The sequence below is a fragment of the Pongo pygmaeus genome, chromosome 15, assembly GCF_028885625.2.
Source record: "Pongo pygmaeus isolate AG05252 chromosome 15, NHGRI_mPonPyg2-v2.0_pri, whole genome shotgun sequence".
NCBI lineage: Eukaryota > Metazoa > Chordata > Mammalia > Primates > Hominidae > Pongo > Pongo pygmaeus.
In genome coordinates, this window is record NC_072388.2 from 80,969,174 (window position 1) to 80,994,845 (window position 25,672).

General features: G+C 38.5%; 1 long non-coding RNA gene across 1 annotated transcript in view; it reads left to right on the forward strand.

Annotated features, from left to right (window-relative positions):
- Positions 1–25,672, forward strand: part of LOC129013074 (uncharacterized) — a 134,741-nt gene that overhangs the window by 84,943 nt on the left and 24,126 nt on the right. Inside the window, exon 2 of the long non-coding RNA XR_008493764.1 lies at positions 20,886–20,960. This is a non-coding gene — a long non-coding RNA (uncharacterized LOC129013074). The remainder of the gene's footprint in view (positions 1–20,885; positions 20,961–25,672) is intronic.

Sequence of the window (25,672 nt, forward strand, 5' to 3'; positions counted from 1 at the left end):
TTTTGGTGCTGGTCACCCCTCCCCCAGGGAGTTCAGTAGGCTTAAGCAGATTCCAGCTGAGAGGCTGTTGAGAAACTGTCCATTCCAGGGTTGGGACACTAGGCCCTAGTGGCATGGGTTCATGAGTAGGATCTTCTGATCCGTGGGTTGCACAGTTCCTTAGAAAAAGTATGATTTCCCTGGCTGGGTAGCATGCTCACTCACCATCTCCCTTGGCTAGGGGGAGGGGGTTCCCCTGCCCTGTGTGGTTCTCAGGTGGGCTACTGCACCACACTGTTCTTCCTTGTGTCTGTGGGTCATGCCAGCCTCCTAGTCAGTTCTGATGAGAGAACCTGGAAGCCTTGGCTGCCAGTGAAGGATTCACATGCTTATTATGTTTTTTTTCGATGGGAGTCTCTGAACACCACTATTTCTAGTCGGCTATCTTGGCTCCGCCGACTAGATGTCAGGTGTCAACCTGGATTTTAGATCAGTTAAACAGAGTTCAGATTTCCGACTCCAGTCATTTACTCTCTTCTCTGCTTTCTGTATTAGCTCCCAGTAGCTGCTGTAATAAATTCCCATAAATTTAGTGATTTAAAACAACATAAGTATATTCTCTCACCATTCCGAAAGTCAGAAATCTGAGTGCTAAGGGACAATGTATCTCACAAGTGGACATTTGAGCAAAGATTTGAATGAATGTAAGGGAATCAGTCATCTAAGGGAAGGGGTCTCCAGGTAGAGGGTTAGCAGATACAAAGATCCTTGGGTGGGAGGGAACTTGGTGTGCCTGAAGACCTGCAGGAAGGTCAGAATGGCAGGAGCTGAGTGAGCTAGGATGAGAGTGGCCAGAGATGAGGCAGGCTAGGGAGGGGGGCCCAGCTCATGTTAGGACCTTGCAGGACTTAGAATTTTATTCTTCACGAGGTGGAAAACAATAGGGGGATGTTGAGAGGAAGAGTGACTCCAAATGACAACATTTCAAAGCCCTCAGTCCCACCAAAACGCCCTCTCACTTAGTCCATCAGTCAGTTGGTTTCACCTAATTTTTCCCTGCAGTGGAATTGGAGGAACTGCTTCAAATCCTTTCAGGTCCTTGAAGGAAGAAAGTGAGGGGATATTCCCCCTGGTCCAGTCCTAGAATGAGTGATCTGTAAGCAGACACAAGTTTCCTTCAAGTATGATTACTGTCTTCTTTCAGCTTGACTCTTGTGCATCCAGAGTGGATATGAGTCCTGCCCCAGATCAATGAGAGAATGAGATGGTAGATGGGCGTGTAGGGATTAAACAGACAACCATCCACACCTGTATCCCTGATTTAACTCTTGGCATAAGCTGCAATATGCCACTGTGTGTCTTTTCCTAGGCATGTCTGGTATCTTAAAATACCTCATGAGGTCAACAGTCATGTCTCTGTGCATGTCACATTCCTCACAGTACCTAATGCATTGCTGTATTAATTTGTTTTCATGCTGCTGATAAAGACATATGTGAGACTGGGCAATTTACAAAAGATAGAGGTTTAATGGACTTATAGTTCCACATGGCTGGGGAATCCTCACAATCATGGCAGAAGGCAAGGAGGAGCAAGTCAAGTCTCACATGGATGGCAGCAGGCGAAGAGATAGCTTGTGTAGGGAAACTCCCATTTTTAAAACTGTTAGATCTTGTGAAACTTATTCACTATCACAGGAACAGAATGGGAAAGACTTGCTCCCCTGACTCAGTTACCTGCCAGTGAGTTTCCTCCACAACACATGGGAATTCAAGATGAGATTTGAGTAAGGACACAGCCAAATCATATCATTTCACCCCTGGCCCCTCCCAAATCTAATGTCCTCATATTTCAAAATGAATCATACTTTCCCAGGAGTCCCTTAGAGTCTTAACTCGTTTCAGCATTAACTCAAAAGTCCAAAGTGTAAAGTCTCATCAGAGACAAGGAAAGTCTTTTCTGCCTATGAGCCTGTAAAATCAAAGGCAAGTTAGTTACCTCCTAGATACAATGGGGGTACAGGCATTGGGTAGATACAGCTATTCCAAATGAGAGAAATTGGCCAAAACAAAGGGGCTTCAGGCCCCATGCAAGTCTGAAAACCAGCAGGGCAGTCAAACCTTAAAGCTCCAAAATAATTTCCTTTGACTCCATGTCTTACACTCAGGCCACGCTGATGCAGGAGGTGGGTTCTCATGGTCTTGGGCAGCTCCAACTTTGTGGCTTTGCAGGATATAGCCCTACTCCTGTCTTCTTTCATGGGCTGGCCTTGAGTATCTGCAGCTTTTCCAGGCACACAGTGCAAGCTGTCAGGGTTCTACCATTCTGGGGTCTAGAGGATGATGTCCCTCTTCTCACATCTCCACCAGGCACTACCCCAGTAGGGACTCTGTGTGGGGGCTCCAATCCCACATTTCCCTTCAGCACTGCCATGGCAGAGGTTCTTCATGAGGGCCCCACCTCTGCAGCAAACTTCTGCCTGGGCATCCACGTGTTTCCATATATCCTCTGAAATATAGGCAGAGATTCCCAAGCCTCAGTTCTTGACTTCTGTGCATCCTTAGGCTCAACACCATGTGGAAACTGTTGAGGCTTGGGGCTTCCACTCTGAAACAACAGCCCAAGCTCTACATTGGCCCCTTTCAGCCACAGCTGGAGTGGCTGGGATGCAGGGCACCAAGTCCCTAGACTGCACACAGCAGAGGGACCCTGGGCCTGGCCCATGAAATCATTTTTTCCTCCTAGGTCTTGGGGCCTGTGAAGGGAGGGGCTGCCACAAAAGTCTCTGATATGCCCTAGAGACATAATCACCCATTGTCTTGGTGATTAACATTTGGCTTCTTGTTACTTATGCAAATTTCTGCAGCTGGTCTTAATTTCTCCTCAAACAGTAGGATTTTCTTTTATATCACATTGTCAGGCTGCAAATTTTCCAAACTTTTATGCTCTGCTTCCCTTATAAAACTGAATGCCTTTAACAGAACCCAAATTACCTCCTGAATGCTTTGCTCCTTAGAAATATCTTCCACCAGATACCCTAAATCATCTCTCTCAAGTTCAAAGTTTCACAAGTCTCTAGGGCAGGGCCAAAATGCTGCCAGTCACTTTGCTAAAACATAACAAGAGTCGCCTTTGCTCCAGTTCTTAACAAGTTCCCCATTTCCATCTGAGACCACTCAGCCTGGATTTTATTGTCCATATCATTATCAGCATTTTGGTCAAAGCCATTCAACAAGTCTCTAGGGAGTTCCAAACTTCCCCAAATTTGCATGTCTTCTTCTGAGCCCTCCAAACTATTTCAATCTCTGCCTGTTACCCAGTTCCAAAGTTCCTTCCACATTTTCAGGTATCTTTTCAGCAGCACCTCACTCTATTGGCACCAATTTACTCTATTAGTTCATTTTCACACTGCTAATAAAGACATACCTGAGACTGAGCAATTTACAAAAGAAAGAGGTTTAATGGACTTGCAGTTCCACATGGCTGGGGAAGCCTCACAATCATGGTGGAAGGGAAGGAGGAGCAAGTCATGTCTTAAATGGATGGCAGTAGGCAAAGAGAAGAGAGCTTGTGCAGGGAAACTCCCATTTTTAAAACCATCAGATCTCGTGAGACCCATTCACTATCATGAGAACAGCATGGGAAAGACTTGCCCCCATGATTCAATTAGCTCCCACTGGGTTCCTCCCACAACACATGAGAATTCAAGATGAGATTTGGATGGGGACACAGCCAAACCATATCAACTGCCTTATATAGATTAAGTGTTCAACACAAATTTATTGAGCGATGTGTGGTTGATCAGAATTTGATGGATAGAGAGCAAAAAATGACTGAGCTATGAGGTAGAATGAATCCAGCCCATTGCTTCCTGCTTCCTCCTCTTAGATTCCCTTTCACAAATTCAGGTCATAGGAATTGGCTGCATACCAGATATCAGTGTTGAAAACTGAACACCCACCTTTCTCTCTTCCACATATATTCTCATGAGAGAGTTCTGTGGGTGCCTTTCAGAGGCAGCTGCGGGGGTGGCCTTTTCAGTTTGAGTACCAGAGCTGACTCATTAGCACTGGAAAGTCTTAGAGTTATGCTAGAATTACCTTCTCCTCTCCACCCACCTCTTCCCACCCAATACCTTAATAAAGAAGAACATTTAGATCTAGATTATTTTAAAATGTATATTTTTGGTGTTATGAACACTGAAGTCAGAATCTTAATGGCTGGATAATTTTAATTCACTTATCCATTATCTATTTCACCCCAAAAAGGTTTTGAACTAGTATTATATGTATGTGCATATTGTAAAGGAGGAAAATACAAATGCTAGGTTGTTTAGTACAGATTAGAATGTAACAAGTGTACGAATTGAAGAATCACAGTGGGTTGGAGGAATCAGGAAATCTTTCTCAGGGCCAATTAATCTATTACGACACTCATATCTGTTTATTAATATCCCTGGAGTTATTTTTCTTTGGTTTTCTACTGAGTTGCTCTAACACTGATGATATAATGGGAAGGTCCACCCTTAACTAATATTCAAAGTTTTCATCATGTTTATCTCCAAAGAGTGAGAGAAAAAAAGAGAGAATCCTCTAAAGGGTAAGAGTGTTACATCGTGCTTTGGTAAGAAGCCTAGCTATTTCATAGAGCACAATTTTTTAGGATATTATAACAGAAATAGAGAATGACCTTCGGAAGGAGAATCAGAGTTATTCAGGAAGAAAACAAAATCAGGAAAAAGGAAGAAACTTCAAATAAAAGGCAAACTTTTCAAAGACTCATGCTGTGAAAATAAATGACTATGGTCAAACCAGCTCAAAGCTTTGCTTTTCATTTTGGAGATCTGCAGGGACAGACCTTAGAGTTCATTAAATTTACCCCCTTCATTTTACAGATGACAAAACTGGGGCCCAGAGAGGTGAAGTGATTTTTTTTGTGGCCACACAGCCAGTGTGGTATGGAACTACAACTGCATTTCATTTTGTCTGACCTTTGGTCCGAGGCCTTTTCATACTACTTCTCATTGCTGCCTGTAGCCAATGCCAGTTTGGGAAGGAGGCATCCAGGTGCCTGAGCAGCAACATGCACTTGCAGGGAAGAGGATAGATGCAGAATACACTGGAGGGCTGAAGACACAAGGACCAATGGCAAAAACTCTACAGAGAGTGTGACAAACTTTGATATGGTCCTGGAATAAAGCAACACCAGGGATTTACTACAGTGAACAGGGCAATGGAGGAACTGTAAGAACAAGTATATTAAATGACGGGGCCGAGTGCAGTGGCTCACGCCTGTAATCCCAGCACTTTGGGAGGCCGAGGCAGGTCGATCACCTTAGGTCAGGAGTTCGAGACCAGCCTGGCCAACATGGTGAAACCCTGTCTCTACTAAAAGTACAAAAATTAGCTGGCATGGTGGTGCACACCTGTAATCCAGCTACTCGGGAGGCTGAGGCAGAAGAATCTCTTGAATCTGGGAGGCAGAGGTTACAGTGATCCGAGATTGCACCACTACACTCCAGCCTGGGCGACAAAGCAAGACTCCATCTCAAAAAAAAGAAGACGGAGTCTAAGATTTGAGATCCTCATTTTACAAAAAACAGTCTCTAGTTGTGGGTTGAGGTAAGAAGATTCATACCCAGAGAATGGCTCTGGGAAGAACGAAGTAGCATGTCAGAGCATATCAGAACTTCAGCAGTTTAAGGTTAGGACAAGGCCAACTCCAAATCCAGGATGCAACTCAGATGTCTAGTATGGAAAATTTATATACCCACATTTTATTTGATAGAGAAAGACTGATACTTGGAAACAAGATGAATAATCAGGATTTGTCTCTTTTATATGGGTTACCATGAATTCAGCAATCTTCCCATACTAGTCTGTAGGTGTAGTTGAGCCAAATATTATTTCTTTCCCTTGTCAGGAATGACTGCTTAAAAAGAGGAGGGGAACACGCAGATTGAAGACCTCTTGAATTTAACTGACAGAGACTGTGGACAATTAATGTTGGCATCCTAGGCATCTGCATATTGTATGAACCAGGATACATTTGACTACAAGTACAGATCACCTGATTAAAATCAGCTCAGATCATATGGATGCCTATTTTTTACTTAACAAGAAATCTGATGGTAGGCAGTCCAAGGGTTGTTTTGTTGACTCAAATGCGATTACCTAATTTTGCCACTGTACTATTCTTAATATCTTGACGGTGACTCCTCCCTTAGTTGCAACATGATGCCTGCAGCTCCAAGCATTAATCTTTATGTGACAGAATTCTAAACTAGGTATAGGAGTAAAACGGAGAAAGGGCTTTCTCTGAGTGTTTCTCTCATCAAAGAAAAATAAATATATATTTTTTCAAATTAAAAAATAAAAAGCTTCTTTTGGGGAATTTTCATTGCATTTCATTTTCCAGAACTGGGTCATGTGACATACCTTGACCAATTACTAGCTGTCAACAGATTTGCCATAATTTACTTACGCAAACTACAGTTTTCACTTCTGCAGATGTTGCAGATGCAGTGACTCCAATGACCCATGTTGCCTGCGTGGTAGGGGACTGTGGATGAAAATTCATCTCCTACAGCTAGACATACTTTCACTTGAGCAAGATTTGTTTCTCTGAGTATGGAAAATCGAAAAGAAAGCCAACAGTCAGCCACACTTGTTAACTGACTTAACATTTCTGTAAGATTGTGAGTCAGATTCAACTAGAGAGAGTGCCTGGTATAAACCAAATTTCCATATATTTTTTATATATATATATATATATATATTTTTTTTTTTTTTTTTTTTTGAGATGGAGTCTCGCTTTGTCACCCATGCTGGAGTGCAGTGGCGTGATCTCAGCTCACTGCAACCTCCGCCTCCTGGGTTCAAGTGATTCTCCTACCTCAGCCTCCCAAGTAGCTGGGATTACAAGCACCCGCCACCATGCCCAGCTAATTTTTGTCTTTTTGGTAGAGATGGGGGTTTCACCATGTTGGCCAGGCTGGTCTCGAACTCCTGACCTCAGGTAATCCACCCGCCTCGGCCTCCCAAAGTGCTGGGATTATAGGCATGAGCCATCATGCCTGGCCCATATTGTTTTACCTAACCACATTGTGACATGAGAAATAAACCCTTCAAAGCCCATTTTTTAAAGACTCATCTGAAATTTCAGAGGTCACCCCTTTGATTTAATACAATAATAAAATGATGAATTAAATATGTTAAAGAGTAAAAGCATATAATTGGATTGTTTGTAACACTCTGGGTAAGTGCTTGAGGGGATGGATACCCCATTCTCCATGATGTGATTATTAGGCATTGTATGCCTATATGAAAATATCTCATATATCCCATAAATATGTACACCTACTCTGTCCCCACAAAAAACTAAAAATGAAAAATTTAAAAAGTAAAAATTTAAAAAATTAAACAAAACAATAACAACAAAAATTATCATATATCTTTTTTTTCTCTAACCCAAGTTGAATAGTCAAGTATATGAGGCTGGAAATCATCCCAGGTTCCCTTTTCTACTCATATTCTTTCTTAACACACTTTTCCAGCACTTTACTGAGATCCTAGTTTAAGAATATAAACCTTTTCATGGATAAAAATGTAGTTCAGTTATTTTTACACATATATATTTGATAATATTTAAAATTAACTAACGACAATGTTTTTAATATATTTCACCAACGGAAGGTCGAGGATTGAATAGCTGGGTTGCACAGTGACTGCTTGTGGCGCAGTTGATGTTACATAGTCACCACACCCAGTAGATGAGCGGTATTCCTCAGACTTCCTGCCTGATGGGTGAGATCATGTGACCACGTTCTAGCCAATAAAACAGCTGTGGGTGTAAAATATACTACTTTCGGGCCTGGACCAAAGAAAATTCTCTATTGCTATCACTTGAATCTTGTAGGGTGTGTTCTTAATCCAATGTGACTGGTGTCCTTATTGGATTAAGGACACCAGTCACATGTTGCCATGTAACAGAGGAAACAAATATTTGAAGTGCTGCAGCTGCAAGGCAATGAATGCCTGGGACTACCAGAAGCCAGAAGAGTCTAGGAAGAATCCTCTCCTAGAGGATTAGGCAAGAGCATGACCCTGACAATACTTTGATTTAAACTTCCCATTCCCAGAACTGTGAGAGAGGACATTTCTATTCTTTTCAGTCACTAAAGTTTGTGGTACATTTTTACAGTAGCCATAGCAAACTAATACACTACACTCTATGCCCTCTCTCATTTATCTCACCAGTTGGACAAATGCAAATATCCAGTAGAAAATGGAATGGCAGAGCTACTTGTTGGAAGAAGCTTGGATTTTAAGTAACTGCATGAACCAGGTACTATACCATATCTTCCTGTATTTGTCAGTGGTATGAAACACAAACAACCTTTGTTTTGTTAAGTCCTGAATTAGGAACTTGCCTGTAATCTCAAGCCTCTTTGATTGAATATATCATAAAGCCTGGCCTGTAAAAGTTGTGAAATGAGTGGCAATCACAATGCAGATTATTTTGGAGTTTTCACCTCCGGAGATGCTGCGGATGCAATGAATCAAATAATCCAACATGTTTCCTGCATGTTAGGAGGCTGTGGATCAATACGGGTTCACCTTTTCATCTCAGGTCCAGTGATCAGGACTGTAGAGGCCACATTGTTCTGCCTCATAAATTTACGACCCATGTTAAATAACATGAGTGACAGTAAAGACAAGGAGATTGGCTGTAACTTGTGAGGGTAAAACTACCCTTTCATCTCCTTTAGTACTATTGTCAAAGTATTCAGTTTTCTTTGATAGTGTTGGTACTTTTTCTGAAATTGTAACACAAGGAGAAAGGGGAAATTACTATTTATAGCTGAACAATTAAGTTTCTGTAAATACAACCCATGGATGTATGTAATTGCACAAACCCTCTTCATCTTATGACATCTAGGGAAGATTTTGGAAGTCAAATATTCACTTTAACATCTTTAGCTATTTGTGTTTGGAAAGGCAAAAGAGTAGACTATTAAAGGAAAACATGGCCAATTTAGCGAGATGCAACCAGCAGGGAATATAATCTTACCGGGATTTAGCACCCTGTATTTGAGACCCTCATTGAACACTAACTAGCTGCATGAATTGGTGGGAATTTGCTCAGACCCTGTGGTCTCCCTTCTGTCATCTGTTGACAGAGGGATTGGAGGGCTTTTTCAAGGTGTTTGGAGAAGCCAAAGCTTTCCAGGTGTTTGCTCAGAGCCTAACTCAAGAAGCTTCCACTAGAATTGTCCTGCCTTTATGTGTTTCACACGCCGTTTCAGGAGGAAACAAACAAACAAACAAATAAACAAAATGTAAAATGGTGCAGTTGCTTTGGAAAACAGTTTGGCTTTACAGAAAAAGTTAAACATAGCAATAGAATTTCTTACCATATGACCTATTAATTTTACTTGTAGGTGTATAACCCCAAAACAAAACAGGGACTTAGATACTCATATGTTTATTGCTGCATTATTCCCAGTTGCCAAAAGGTAGAAACAACTCAAGTGTCCATCAACAGATAAAATAATAAGCAAAACTGAGGTATATACATACAGCAAAATACTACACAGACGTAAGAAAGGATGAAACTCTGATACATGCTACAACATGGATAAATCTTGAAAACATTATGATAATTAAAAAAAAGATGGATATTGTTATTATTCCACTTATATACAAACACTTATATACAGAGACAAAGTAGATTAGAAGTTGTTAGAGGATGGTGGGGAGAAGAAATAGTGAGTTATTGCTTAATGTGTATAAAATATCTAGAATTATAGAAAAGTTTTGGAAATAGTGATAGTTGTACAACATTGCAAATGTTATTTATATTACTAAATTTTATTAATAATTGTTGAAATGGCGAGCTTTATGTTCTATTTTACCACAATAAAAATAATTAAAAATGAAAAAATATTTTTGAAATTGAAAATCAAACAAGTGGATCTTAAATGTTCTCACCACAAAGAAATGATAAGTATTTGAGGTGATAGATATCTTAATTAGCCAAATTTAATCATTCCACAATACACATGTGTATCAAAGCATCTGATTGTAACCTATACATAGATAGAATATTTGTCAATTAAAAACAAAATAAAACGTGAAAAAAATAATAATAAATATCCTTTGACCAAAGTGTTCCATGTCAACAAAAATTTGGGGACTGAATGTATCATGCCCAACAACCAATACAACTTTTTCCTTGAAGAACAGGACAGAGTCTTTTTATAGGATTGCCTCACTCTTCCAGAGTTTATATTTCCTTAGACATAGAGATAATTCTGCCAGATGAAGCAACTTGATTTCCATTAGCTCTGGCTCTCAGAAGGAGAGCTGTGTAATGATGACAGTTTGGAGCCAACAATGGTTGCCTGGGCAGCTCTGGCATTGAGCCCTGAGTTGAGTTAGTAACTCCATCAGTAACGGTTTCAAGGCTAAATGCTTTAGAGAGAACACATGGTTCTAGGTCCAAATTAGAGTGTTGTGGTGTCCCTGAATATTGGAGGGTCAGTAGGGGAAGCCAAGAGACACTTCGAGGCTTTCTTTCTTCCTTCCTATTTAAGTAAATAGGGTTCCTGAGGGTTGTCAGGAGGAGGACTTTTGAGTGTTTTATGCAATGGTTGATGCTGCTACATATTTTATTAGAAATTATCCTTACCTACAAACTGCCTGACAATAGTGACTATTCTATGTAATCTTCAAAGAACTACATGTTCCTTTATCTTTTTCTCAGTGTATGGTCAACATGTGTGATGGTTCACTGAGCCTCTAACTGGGTAATGCGGAATATGTTTTTCTCCTCCACACCCCTTCTTTTTGCCTTATGTTTAGGATTGACCTAGGCTGATGAAGAATGTTTCTTTAATGAGATTTGCCAGAACTGTCGACAGTCAGAAAAACCTTGTGTTGTTTTTTTTTGGGGCTTTCCCATATGATGGAGCCCCACCATTAACGAAGTCTCTTTTCGTTGTTTTTTGTTTTTTTTTTTTTTTGGTCTTAGAGAAGAGAAACGTTTAGGGACATACTTAAGAATTGTCAATATACATTCCTATATTAATTGAGAACAACATTTGCATAGTATTAACATTTTACCATTTGCCAGTTATAAAACAACACATAGCAAGATGAAATGGCTATTTATCTTTTCTTCTTATATTTTGTGAAGCAATGTGAATATGCAATTATATGAGAATGCATCTTATTTATGTTAAATCATTGGCAATAAAGAAAGTAATTGGCAGCAGAGCTCTCTTTAAGGCAATGTTCAGCCATAAATGCCTGGGAAAGAATTTACAAAATGTGAAAGTGTATTTTTAACATTCCACTTTTATTAAGGCCCCATCAGGATGAGTGTGCCCTTTTCTTTGCTCTGCTAAATTCAGCATATATCATTAAAGATTATTTTAAATTCCCAAGAAGTACTGGGCCCCATTTATAAAAGACAGGACTTATGTTTCCAAATGGCCATCATCAAAGAATTTTGTAGCAACATCATAGTGAATTTGACTGGCCAATCTTAGATACATATATATATAGTCTGAATAAAATCAGCCTTTCAATGCTCGAATTCTTTCAACATTGCATCTCTCTCACCCCAGTGACTGAGCCTCAAAACTTGCTGGAGGTAGAGCAGACATCAGAGAAATAAAGTAGGTGGCATATTGAATTACATGTGCATGCCAGCTGGATTATGTTTCCTTAGGAAAGATGAAACCAACAACAAAGGTGAGATCATTTTTTATTAGGATGATATTAATAACAGTTAGAAAATTTTTAGTACCTATTGCTTAGGAGAAACCTCCTAGAGCTAGCTTCTTTAACATTCAAATATGATCCTACAAGGTAAGTACTATGAAGGAAAAATATACCTTGTTCTGCATCAGTAAATTGGGGAGAAACTACATATTCTAAAGGTTTTCCTGAGAAACACACATTAAAGCAAAAATCTGAAAATGAATATCCACTAGGAGAATGGAGAAAAGGATGTTCCTGGTAGATGATGGGGATATACAAAAGTCCTGAGGTAGGAAATAATTCAGGCTATTCAAAAAGCAGAGAGCAGGCCACGGTGGCTAAAGATTAGTATAGGATGAGGAGTATGACTTCAGAGAAGCAGGCAAGGGCTAGGTCATGAAGGTCCTATCTGTGACCCCTCATGGGAATGAGCTGTTTATGGTGACTATTGCGTAGATGTTGTCTATGTTCTCTACCATGTTGAGTGAGTGAGATAGGACACTAAGCTCCACCCCCTTTTTAAAGACAAGTTTTCACTCTATAACCCAGGCTGGAGTGCAACGGCATGATCTTGGTGCATTGCAACCTCCTGAGTTCTGGGCTCAAGCCATTCTCCTCCTGCCATCTCAGCCTCCCAAGTAGTTGGGACTACAGGCATGCATCACTATGCCTGGCTAACTTTTGTATTTGTTTGTAGAGACGGAGTCCCACCATGTTGGAACTTCTGGGCACAAGCAATCCACCACCCTGGGCCTCCTAAAGTGCTGGGATTACAGGCATGAACCACCATACCTGGCCACTTTTCTTGATTACCAGAAAATGAAGGGTCACCCAAAGCTTTTGTGTGGGTAGTATATTTTATTAGAACTGGGTTTACTGATAAAGTTATAGTGTAGCCATGTAAACAAATTGAAAATAGAATGTTAGGTCTCACTCTAAAAAAACACCTCACATCAATATCTGTCTCTGAAAAGTTTGTTTCTCTCTCTTTTATCTTCCTTCCCTTTGCCATCTTCTCCCTTCTCTTGATCTTCTCTCTCTCTTCTGCTTTCTAATTAGCACATATCTAATTTCTGCTCATTTTGAATGCAGATCAATTTAGCAATCTTCCTTCTGTTAACTAATATTCACAAGGACTCACCTTCCACCCCAAATTACTTGACTAGAAAAATAACTTTATGTAATAATGACAGGCTCATTCTCATGAGGATTCCTATGACATGTGTTTAGACAACTATTTTTTATCCCCATGCCTAAAATTGCAAAATTTTAGTCTTTCTGATTCATACACATGCAGAGACACACAAAACATTTCTTGCATTTGTTTGGTGATAAACTTATTGGCAAAGGCCAGTTCAGATAAGAAAATGACCTAGACAATATTTCAGTTGTGGTTTAACTAAAATGATTTCAGGATATTTCACTCTCCTGACTCCATTATATATAAACCAGATAAGTACAAGTTCTCTTTGTTTTTGAAGATGATCTATTGTTTAACTATTCCTTTCTAAGCAATCATGATCTACTTTTTCCTGTTTGTGCGAAAGTCAGGATTCTTGGTTGCAAACAATAGAATCCTCTCTGACTGGTTTGTGCTGAAGATGATATTAGTTAAAAGATTTTAGGTAGCTCACACACTGTCAAGATTGTGAAAGTACCAGCCTCAGAAGTTATTCAGCCGGGAATAATACCAAGTTATATTAGAACAGGCGAACAAAAGAGACAAAAAATCCACTTAGAGACATCAAGCTTATAAAATCAACATAATTTGAAGATTGATTGGACAAGGAGATAAAAGAAGAGAGAAATTAAATATGAATTCCAGATTTCTGGTTAAAGAGTGAGTGGTGGCCAGGCGTGGTGGCTCATGCCTGTTATCCCAGCACTTTGCAAGAACAAGTGTATTAAATGACGGGGCTGGGTGCGGTGGCTCACACCTGTAATCCCAGAACTTTGGGAGGCCGAGGCAGGTGAATCACCTGAGGTCAAGAGTTCAAGACCAGCCTGGCCAATATGGTGAAACCCTGTCTCTACTTAAAATAAAAAAAATTAGCCAGGTGTGGTGGTCGGCACCTGTAGTCCCTCGGATTACAGGCACCTGTAATCAGCTACTCGGGAGGCTGAGGCAGGAGAATCACTTGAACTGTGGAGGCAGAGGTTGCAGTCAGTGGAGATCGTGCCACTGCACTCCAACCTGGGCGACAGAGTGAGACTCTGTCTCAAATAAATAAATAAATAAATACAGAGTGAGTGGTTTGATAATTCCATTTACTAGGCATTGTAGAGATTTAAAGTTTCCTCCTGTGTTTGGAAATTTTTACATTCTGAATATGTCACCCTAAAGTGGACACTAGAATTTGTTTACCCAACTTTCTTTATTGCTAAGTTACATGACAGGAGACCTTTTTCCCCAAGAGGAGGAGAATGAGGACAAAGCATATGCAGGATCAATCTTTGGGTTCATATAGTGGTGGACAGGTTGAATTCTTCAGGAGAAGAAGTCACAGGATGTTTGGCTTCCAACGTGGAGTGTCTTCATTTGAGCTAAAGTGTTGCAGCCAAGCAGCAGGAGCCATAGTGCTTTTGCTAGAACAACTCTAATGGGATATGACTGGGTCTAATTCTTAGCTACATAACTTCTGGTTTTATTGCTACAATCTTTAATTTCTGTTCAACAAATCTGGCTCCCCTGCCAGTCTTTATTTTCCAGTGTAGTCAGTCATCATTTTAAGCTTTAAATCTGATTATATCGCTCCCCTATCAAATCTCGCTGGTGGCATTTCTCTCTGGCCTAAGTCAAAATTCCTAAGGAATTTATTTTCTAGTTCTACTATAATAAATTATCACAAATGTAATGGCTTAAAACGAAAGAAACGTATTTTCTCACAGTTCTGGAGGCTAGAAGTCTGTAATCAAGGTGTCAGCTGGGCTATGCTTCCTTCCAAGCCCCGAGGGAAGGGTCTTTGCTTGTTTCTTCCCACTTCTGGTAGCTCCAGGTGCTCTTTGGCTTGTGGCAGCCTAAGTTTTGGATCTTGTTGGAAGCTTCTAGTATTTAATCAGTAAATACTCTTTAAACACAAGTTCCTGATGGGGAAATATATTGTAGTTGGTTGAAGACTGTATGTCGCAGGACCCTTCCACAACCTTGTCTGTCTAGGAATGACCTTGGATAATAGTCCTGTGATAATCTCTTATTAGTAAACTGTGTCCTCTAACAACTTAATGAAAATGCAATTCCACAGTACCCTTTTAGATTGTGTCCATGTCTCTTGATTTATTAAAACTGTTTTATAACTTAATTTTACACTAGTCATTATAATGATAATTAATTTATTACTTCCTAGTATTATAATCATTATTAGTTTCTAGTAACATCAAGGCTTCAAATACAAAATATAAAATCAGTGGTTCATGCAACCTCCCTAGATTTACCGACTGTTTAGATGGACTCCTTAGAATTCAGGACTAAGAGTTCTAATTTCCACTCTATATTCTATGTCAATGCCCCTCTCAATTACTCTGAAAGAGTAAGTCTTGGTATTCTTCAAGTGGCAGCTGGTACAAAAGTATTTTATATTCGTCCTTGGATCCTGTTTCTGTATTTATGGATGAATATGAATATGTCTGCTTGGGAGATTTGAAAATGTCTGTGAAAAACACCAATTTAACATTAGTATCTCATTCTCTGAATACTCCTGCCCCTTCTGCTAGCTTTTTGGTTCTTGAAAGAAATGTGCCTTAATGGTTTTATTTTTAAGCTCCTCTTATTGTATGTATAGGTTGTATAAAGAATTAAAAGGAAAGAAGAGATGAAAGTTTATTAGAGAAAATTTTTCATCTAATTTTTTGCTAAATTAATTTAGGGAGCACTTGAATACCAGCATTGCTTATGTAATAAAATATATAGTAACAAGGAGATGCCCTTTAGTGGCATAAATTGTCATAACAAACTTCTAAATGTCAACATCCCACATAATACTTATCACCATAATGCTGATCTTGACACAATGCAATTCATGTAATCCATTTCAATGTCTGTCCACCCTCCACCTCAATACACCAATAAATACATGCACACACATACACATAATTGGAATTACAGGAGTGTGGAAATCACTATTTGCTACTGTTTATCCATTTGCATATTTAGCTTAAACTGCATAGGGACATTGGGTGAACTTTAAGAAGTGGAATCCCTCCCCATTGCTCCTACACTGAATATTTTCATTTTCCTGTCTGTCTCCAGGCATTATGTGATTCTGCAGAGTGTGTGTCAAAGAATTTGGGGCTCGATTAGTTTGAATGGAAAAAATTTACATCTTGGATAAAGCAAATGTGGTATAGAAGCACAGTGGAATATTAGCCTTAAAAATAAAGGAAATTCTGCAACAATATGGATGAACCTAGAAGATATTATGTTAAGTAAAATAAACCAGTCACAGAAGGGCAACTACTGCATGATTCCACTTATATGAGATATTTAAACAGTCAAACTCATGGACATGAAGAATAAATTGGTAGTTGCAAGGGAGTGAGGAAGAGGGAAATGGAAAATTATTTTTCAACAGGTATAAAGTTTCTGTTATGCAAGATGAATAAGTTCTAGATCTGTTGTACAATGTAGTATTTGTAGTTAACAGTATGATATTGTGCATTTTAAAATATATGAGGATAGATCTTATGTTGTGTTCTAATCAAAAAACAAACGAGCTCATACACACAAAAGAACACAGGAGATTTTTGAAGGTGATAGAAATGGTGATACCCTGATTGCGGTGTTGGCATCATAGCTATATATTCATGTCCAAACTCATCAAGATGTCTACGATAAATATGTACAACTTTTGTATAACAATTATGCTTCAACAAAACTAAAAGAACACCAGAAATATTTCTTACTAAGATTGTCTCATATATCTGAAAGATGTTTTTGAAATTGTGGCTGTTACTCCAGCAAGATCTTATCATTTAGTGTATGATATAGAAGATGCATATATTATATCATAAAATTTGTTTCTTTATAATAATGTTGTTAACTCATTTGGTTTCCTTTGTCATCAGTTGCCTATTATGCATTTAAAAATATTCTGGCTGGGCTCAGTGGCTCATGCCTGTAATACCAAAATTTTGGGAGGCTGAGGTGGGCAGATCACTTGAGCTTAGGAGTTTGAGACCAGCCTAGGAAACATGGTGAAGCCCTGTCTCTACTAAAAATGCAAAAAATTAGCCAGGCATGCTGGCGTGTGCCTGTAGTCCCAGCTATTCAGGAGGCTGCGGTGGGAGGATTGCTTGAGCCTGGGAGGTCAAGGCTGCAGTGAGCCGAGATCATGCCACTGCATTCCATCCTGGGCAATGGAAGTGAGACTTTGTCTTAAAAAAAAAAAAAAAGTTATTCTGTTGCCGGAATGACAAAGGGATCCATGGAACAAAATATCTAAGAATTTCTGCCATAAGTCATGTAAGCTGTGATTTTTGTTTCTTTCATCTTATCTGAGAGGCATTTACCTTGTGCTTTGACAAGTTCCAACACAGTAAATCAAAGGCTACAATAACCTGGGCCATTCGCTATGGTCACAAGCAGATGATACAGCTCTGTAAGTCCTAGGATAAAATCTCCTTCATTCTCCCTTACTCCCAAGATCACCCTGAGCTCAAAACTCTTTCTGGCTTTTAGTTGCCTGCACATTAACTCTTTCTCTTATTTCACACTTGTCGCAGAGCCACTTACCTTTTAGGCAGTATGAAAATCTGGGTTTAAGTCCTGGCTCTTTCACTTGCTAGCATTATGCTAGTAAGTTACTTAACCACTCTGTGCCTCAGCTTCCTCAACTGCATGATTATATTCTTCCATTGGTTGGTGGTGGTGATTAAATGACTTAATATATGTAAAGCCATTAGATGGATATCTGGCAAATAGAAACTGCCATATGAATGTTTGCTATGAATGTCTGCTACTACTCTTAGATGACTGTGTCCATGAGTCTTGTAACTATGTAACAGGTCACTATAATTTTTAAAGTTACAGTGCTGTTTAAAAAGGAAGCCCTATATTATGGGCTGCCTGAGTTCATCTTCGCCTGCGCTGTTTTATTCCAGCTGCTGCTAAAGCAACCAGCAATCTGTGGGCTCATCTCATGCTTCAAACCTCTCATTTCCTGCACTGGGCTTTCTTGATGTAGAGGATTGGAGACTCTGTACATTTACATGTACATCTTAGTGCCCAATCCAGAAGCACGAGGGAGTTAATGTCCTAAGGGAGGGTGGTCAATGCATATATTTTTCATGTTTCCTTGTTTCTTGGAGAAGACGAAGTTCTTCCTTTCCAGAGCTTTATGTACCTCTTTTAGATTGGACTTTGTCTTCATTACCCCCTTTGTATTTGCTAGCACCATCTTCAGAAGGCACTCAGAATGCCTGATCTGATGACATTGCCTTAGATCAAGAAACCCACTGGATGGCAAAGAAGAAGGATATGCTAGCTATTATGTATGGCATTATCCAGAATTGGCTGAATAACGTGATGATGGATTGCCTGTTAAAGACTTGGCTAGAGTACAAGGTCAAGGCCAACAAGTGTGGGTTTGGGATGCTGACCTCCAAAGTGCAGTACAGGAGCTGAAACAATGACCAATATAAAATGCTGTGCCCCCAATACCTGGAATATATGGATTCAAGAACCAAGGGAGAGTAAAATTGGTCCATCTCACCCTAACTCTAAAGGATCCATTTGAATTGAAGATTTGTGCTTCCTATCCCACAACATAAGCCTCTGTACCAATAGTTTCCAGTTCCCAGAAAGAAACACTTCCATCAGGAGACAGTAAATAATTTAAACACTGCACTTTAAACCATGATTGTCGTTTAGTTTCTTCAGCTTTTTTATGCTAATGGATCAGCAAGCAAAGAAAGAAGCTAATGAACTAGTAATGTGATCAGCCTTGATTACCATGAAAAACTAGGGTTGCTACCAGATAACGGGGGTGAGGGAGAAGTATGTCTGAAACCTGGGGATTAATTTGGGTATCCTTTCCTTCTTCCATGCCCAGTGATGGCAAACAGGCAATCACAGAAACCATGGCCCACCAAAGGCCAGGCAACTACAGGCTCAACTCCCTATGCAAACTCTTATGCTAGAAAAATGTTGTTCATAAATAATTTAAAATGTTGAAAAAAGAGTAAGAATTGAATAAGGGAAAAAGCAAAACAAAAATGAAACAAAGCAGAAAGGGTTAGAGCACCTTTAAAGAAACTGTGAGAATCTATAGCACTTGATTCTGGGGATGAACTTAGTGCACACTCTTTTTAGTAACTACATGTTCTTACCATGTTTACAGAATGACTGTGGATTTTCTGTCAGTGGTAGGTTGGTACTAGATCAATGCTGGTATTTTTGTTTCATTTGCACTTCTGTGCTGGTTTCCTGCAGTGAGTTGTGTGGAGGTGGGTCCAGAGTAATTGTTTCATTGGTGTTTGTTTATTCATTCACTGCGTGTTTTATTTCCATCTATACCAAGTAGGTTGGGAGCTCGAAAGAAGAAAAAAAGAACAATTGTTCATAACATAAATTCATGTTAAGAACCACTGATAAACAACTTAATTATCTAGTAATTCCACGAATCCTGAATTTTAAATTGATTCCTCAGGGGTATATTGAAGGATTCCCTATTAGTCAGCCTGTTTTTTTTAACAGTCATTTTTAAGGTTTTCATTTTATTTTAAAAACTCTATTTCATATAGGCCATATTTATATTAACATTTGAATAAATGTTGGTGTACAAGAACAGAGTTTTCATATACCTTGTGAAATAAAATGTTCATACAATTATATAATCTTCTGTTCTTTGTGTGACTAGGGTAAAGAATGTAGGTATAAATTCCAATTCTACAACTTTCTAATGAAATAACATGGGCAGGTCTTTTCTATAAGATTTGTTTTTTTATCTGTGAACAAGAGAATGCTTCTATTAAGAAGAAAAAAAGAATAAAAGATTGAACACGCAGAGAATATGTGCACTTGGGCAAGTTATGAGCCTCGTTGAGATTTGGCTTTCTGACCTGTGAAACATGGGTAGTAGTATCTACTTTGTAGAGTTGTCGTGAGGGCTAAATTAATTAATTATGTGAAGCACTAGTGGCTGCACCTGGCATGGAGTAAGGTGTTTATTATGGGCCAAGCACTGTGCCAACCACTTCACATATAGCATGTCATCTATTTGTCTCCCACATAGCAGGTACTGTCAGTCTGGAAAGAAGAAGCTGAGGCAAAATTAATATAAGCAGAGAATGTATCTGAACCAGGCTTGAGGATTGCAAACCAGAAGGAAGAATAGATTCAAGTTGCCCTGAATATTTACTCTGATTAGCAACAGCTACCAGTGAATTTTTAAAGGCAATGAAAAAGGGACAGGGAGTGGGTTGATACAAAGTTGTTTTTTAGGAATTCTCATTGGTTTACAGAAATAACGTTGATTAGTGGTTGGCTATCCACTGTTAAGCTGTAGAGTGTGGGTTAAAGTGTCTGGTATGGCATTATTAGGTTGATCTGTAACTACTAGCAGCAATAGAAAGCAGTTTCAATAGATGAATACATAGCTCAAAGGGGAGAGTAGGATATGATTGCAGTCTCATTTTATTGTCTCTCTGGGCCTGATAATTAAAACGACTTGTATTCCTCAGATAAAAGTTCTTTTCTCATTACTATTATTGTCATCCCATTTTATAGATGAAGAAACCGAGTCCTAAGAAGATTGTTATTTGGTTAAGTTTGTAGAGACAATAAAAGGCAAAATCAGATTTGCCACCCAGACATTCTGGCTCTATTCTATTCTATTCTGCCTCTCTAATGAGCACTTGCCAAAATCCTGCAAATATTCTAAGAATACTATAAGATAATGAATGCAAAAGTATTTGGTGTATTGTAAACTGAAACACAAATGTTAAGAAATTAAAAGTTAAACAGAAAATTGTGTCATTTTGTACTTACTACTTATAAATTGTCCAGTTTAATTTTTAATTGGCCATTGGCAATCTAATATTGCAGGAAATCGACATCACATATTTTGAAACTTAACTGTTTTTTTACTTTGAGAACTTATCTTATTTTGATTTTTTATGTAACTTTGTTCTTTTTCTAATTCTAGAAGCAGTTTCAGACTCCAGTCAAACACAGTTCTGTATTGAATAAGATTCTGCATCAATAAGGAGAAGTGTCACAGGTAAGGAAACTGAGGTAGTTCAATGCTATTGACCAGAAAGTTGGCAGGAGGTGAAAGAAATATGTGAATGTGTTTAGGGCTCTTCTCACACAAAAGGTATCCTAGGGAACCTGAAACAAGAACCCATCTCCAGTGCTGAATGGTTGAGTTTATTTATCTACTTTGCACCTGGTTGTGTGCTGGGAAAATGTTCAGCTAACAGACTTGTGAAATATTCTAGTGTGTTGAAGGCACAGCCTTCTAATTCCTTACTGGTTACAAATGTACCTCACCTATGTTTTCTCAGACCATAAAAAATAAAAGTTGAGTCTAAGTGTATTCACATGTAATGTGGTGGTACTTATAGAACCTATCTTATAGGTTTGTTGCAGGTATTGAATGAATATAAGAAAAGAAATTAACACAATGTCTGATATCTAGTCATTGCTCAATAAATAATAATTATCATTATCTATCTCAGTGAGGCTTCTGCACCCTGAGAAATCTCCTTGTTATTTCTGGAAGTAACCAGGTCATGTCTCATGTGTGCTCACAAAGAAGTCATAGTATGAGCTCATGGTTTTTGGCTTTCTCTTCCCCTGGTTTGGAACCTGCCTCTGGAGCCTTCAGTGTCTGCTGGGCTGTGGGTGCCCCCTCCCCACTGCCACCTCAACCGTGGTTCCTGGTATTGGTTCTGAAGTATGCCATGAAGCCATGATTCCATGGCAGTTCTGTGGAGTCTCTCGTGTCTTAATGTGGCAGCACCTTCCTCCTTTAAGCCTGCCCTGATTCTGGGGTCCCAGTGTCAGCAAGTTGACTGCCTCATTTCTCAACATTTTACAATTAGAAGTAGATCTTTCAAGTTGTATGCTGACAACCTTCCCTGTTTAGATCTGGATCAGTCCATGGGGGATGCTCTTTAAGACAAATTTGGATAATATTCTGTCCTCAATTTTGCTCCTCTCCTTGCCTGCCAGACTTTGTCTTTTCTTAAAATAACTGCTTTTCAGGGATAACTTGTTCATTACTCCTGAAAAAAATAAAGACCTTTAATGGGCCCCTCTCACATAGCCTCTAGATGTTTCTTAATGTCATTAGTAAGCAGTGCTTAGTATCAAACTGAACTATGCTCCAAACACACAAGGAACATTTATACTAGCAAATAAAGAAACAGTATTAAGTATGTCAGAGGCGTTGGTATTTTCTTCTGAGTATTTTTTATAAAATGTTTATCACTTTATTTCTTTTCAATTCTGGTAGATGCTGGCTTCTATGACTTTGGGTGGCATTGCACAGTATAATTCTTTTTCGGTAATAAAGAGCTGCTTTGTTGAAGGTCATTCTTTTTCTAGGTTTACTTATAAACCACACAAGAATAGATCACGCTGCCCACTCTCCTTTGAGTCATAGTCAAGCTTTCTGTTCTCTTTTGAGTGTTCAAATAGTTGATGGCTGTTAATATTTGTTTAGAAATTGCTAGTAATTTTTTTTGGCATCTGTTATAAAACCAGTTTCAATTGATGAGCTTTTTGGACATTCCACACCAATAGGAGAAAAAGAGAATATTGATATATTCCATACTTTTTCAAAGCTGGTACAGCTAGAATCAGTTTCAGTCTGTAAAGAATTTATTTATTTATTTATTTATTTATAAGATGAACAGAGCAAAGAAAACTTGAAAGTACCGAGGCACAGATGAGTCAACAGGCAATAAGTATTTTCTTATGACTTTGTACCTTTCTTGAATGTCTAGTCAGAAATGTCAACTCTGTTTTCTTGCCTTAACTCTGAGTAACTTTTATCCTATCAACAACTTTAGTAATATTAACTTTCATGTCTTTATCTACTTGGACTGAACTACAATGATACACCTAAGTTGATGTGAAGACCTTGAATTTTTATAACTTTTTATTTTTTTAAGTGTTTATGCAGCAAATGATAAAAAGAAATGAGTCTACTTTTAATAACATACAAGAAAGTCAGCCTAATTTGCGTATCAAACTATGTAGTTACATTAGCATTTCTCTGAGAATAAGCTATATATAAAGCTACAGTCGTATTGTAATTTTTCCTAGATAAGAAGAGGCTTTAAAAACTTTATAGTTATAAGTCTCTTAAACCCAAGATAGCTGAATGACTACTTGGAACCTCCAACTTTATATTTTAGTAAGTAATTAATCTTCTCTTAGAAAGATTTAGTGCTATCTCCCACACCAAAAAAGACCCATGCAGAAGCCTTTTATTATTATTTTTTTAAATCAGAAATTTTCTAACTCCAAGCATTCCTTAGCTCAGCTAATTCCTACGCATCTTTCTAATTTCAGCTTAGATGATTTTCTAACAGAAAGCTCTTTCTGATCGATTCATTAATTTATGTTAGGTGTACTAACCCCCCCATGTATTTAACAGCACTGCTTACTTCTTATAGTTTACCTTATCATAAGAAAACATCTATCAATTGCATACACCAATTTCATGTTTTATATCTTATTTCTTTAATTTCTTCTCCAAACAACCCTTCTACTGGTAACAACTTAATCTTCAGATAAGATACAAGAAAACGATGACCTGAAGTTACTAAAGAGTGAAAAACAGGAAGCAGATTCAGGAGGAGAGGTCAAAATTTGTTATAAGGGGTCAGAGTAAAATGAGTTTCATGTTTTTATGGCTTTTATTCTGAGGGCAGGCCAAGGTCAGCAATGTACGCAGTGGTTAAAACTATGATAAAAATCTGAAGTCTTTTTGACCTGAAAAACAGAGGGCAGAGGTGGGGGAATATAGCCATGACAATGAGGGAGGGAATCCTAAGATATAGAAAGCCAGAGAAAGGGAGCTCCAAATTCTCTGTAAAAATACTGTTCAAGCCTCTGGCTGACCCCTGATCTGTGCAAGTGCAGAAAGACTCAAAGCTTCCTAGCTAGTGATGAAACACTGAACTGAAATTGAGCTGCTACTCAAGAAACATAATTTGCATATTGAGTGTAACCAAGTTAATATCCTGTAAAAACAAAAACATCAATACCCTTTTGAGGAGCATGACAGAATATAGAATCTCTACAATACACTATTTACAATGTCTGGGATGTAAGACGAATTTGTTCTCTGTCTGGATAACCAATGTCAAAAAATAATAATAAAGAAAATTCAATTCGGATCAACCATGAGATGATCCAGATGTTGGAGTTAGCAGATGTATATTTTAAAGCAGCTATTAATTATATTCAATGAAGTCATGGTAAATAAGTTAATAATACATGAGAAACATAGAAAATCTCAGTAGAGAAATAGAAGTAAATGGAAATTCTAGAATTGAAATAGAAGAAGCAAAAGTAGAATTCCCTAGATAGGTTTAACAGCAGAATGGAGATGATAGAGTCATCAGTTAATTTAAAGATGGTTAATAGGAGACTAATCTGAAGACAGGTAAAATAAGATTGAAAAAAATGAACAGGACTTTGGGGACCTATAAGGCAATAAAATGATAACAATAACAAAAGCATAGCATAATCAAACTGCTGACAACCAAGGGTATTGGGGAAATCTTGAAGCAGCCAGAAAATAAAGAAATTTCATATACAAAGGAGGAAGAAAATTAATATATGAGAAAATAAACCAGAACAGTGGAGGAATGGGGCAGGGGGAATCTGGGAATTGACATGAAAAAATTTGGGGGTTGATATCATGATAGAGGTTTGGGTTGCATAGGTGTGTACATTTCTTAAGACAAGTGTATATTTAACATTAGTATGTTTCACTGTGTGTAAATTTAAAGTTTACATCAAAAGAGGAAATAACTAAATAAGAAATAGCAGTTAACTCCCACTAGCTTGAGGTACTGCAAGGCAAGAATCACTTCATTCCCATCATTGTGTTTCTTGTGGGGACTATAGTGCATGACATAGGGTAGATGCTTAGTAATTTTTTTCAGTTACATTTAATTCCACATATTTCTTTTTCATTTCTACTGATGTAATGCAGATGAGTAGAACACAACCAAATTCCTGTAAAATAAATAGAAGGGTAAAACAAAGGATCTGTATAATCATGGGCATCATAAGCTAATGAGAACTGAAATATTATATTCAGTGTAGGTCATGTAATAACACATTAGAGCTTGCGTTTTTTATATCTTCTGTTGCCCTGTATCAGGTGTCTAGTGTAAGCCATGAGCTTAACAAACATGGTATCAGAGAGCCTGTAACTTATATTATCTATAAGAATACTGCAAATATTATCCCTATTTTTTTTCAGTAGACCAAACAGTAAACCATACTAAAGAAAGGTAAAGGATCAAGATTATATTGCTGATAAGTGAGTAGCTATGTCAGTCGGGGTATTGGCAGGAAATAATTCTTCCCAGATGGTTCAAATGCAGTGAGGTTAATGATGACCTATATATAGAGAGAGATGTGGGTGGGGTAAAGGGAGTGAAAAAGGAATGACAAGGTTCCTTCTGGGAGCCTCAGAGACCAAGGGAGGAAATTAGCACCCAATGAGAACTAGAACTAGAGAGGAGTGGGAAGACTGGTGGGGACCTTAGTAGTGAAGGCTTGCAGGTGTTGCTCATTGCTATTGCCTGCAACGTGGTATGGAAGAAGGGAAAAGAAACCCAGCCCCTCTCATTTCTTGCCGTCTTATGTACTGCAATTATTTTCCTTTGGATAAACCCAACCAATTGCCAACATTCAAGGGAGCTAATGGGGCCAGTGTCCCCGGGCAGAGAGTAGATTATG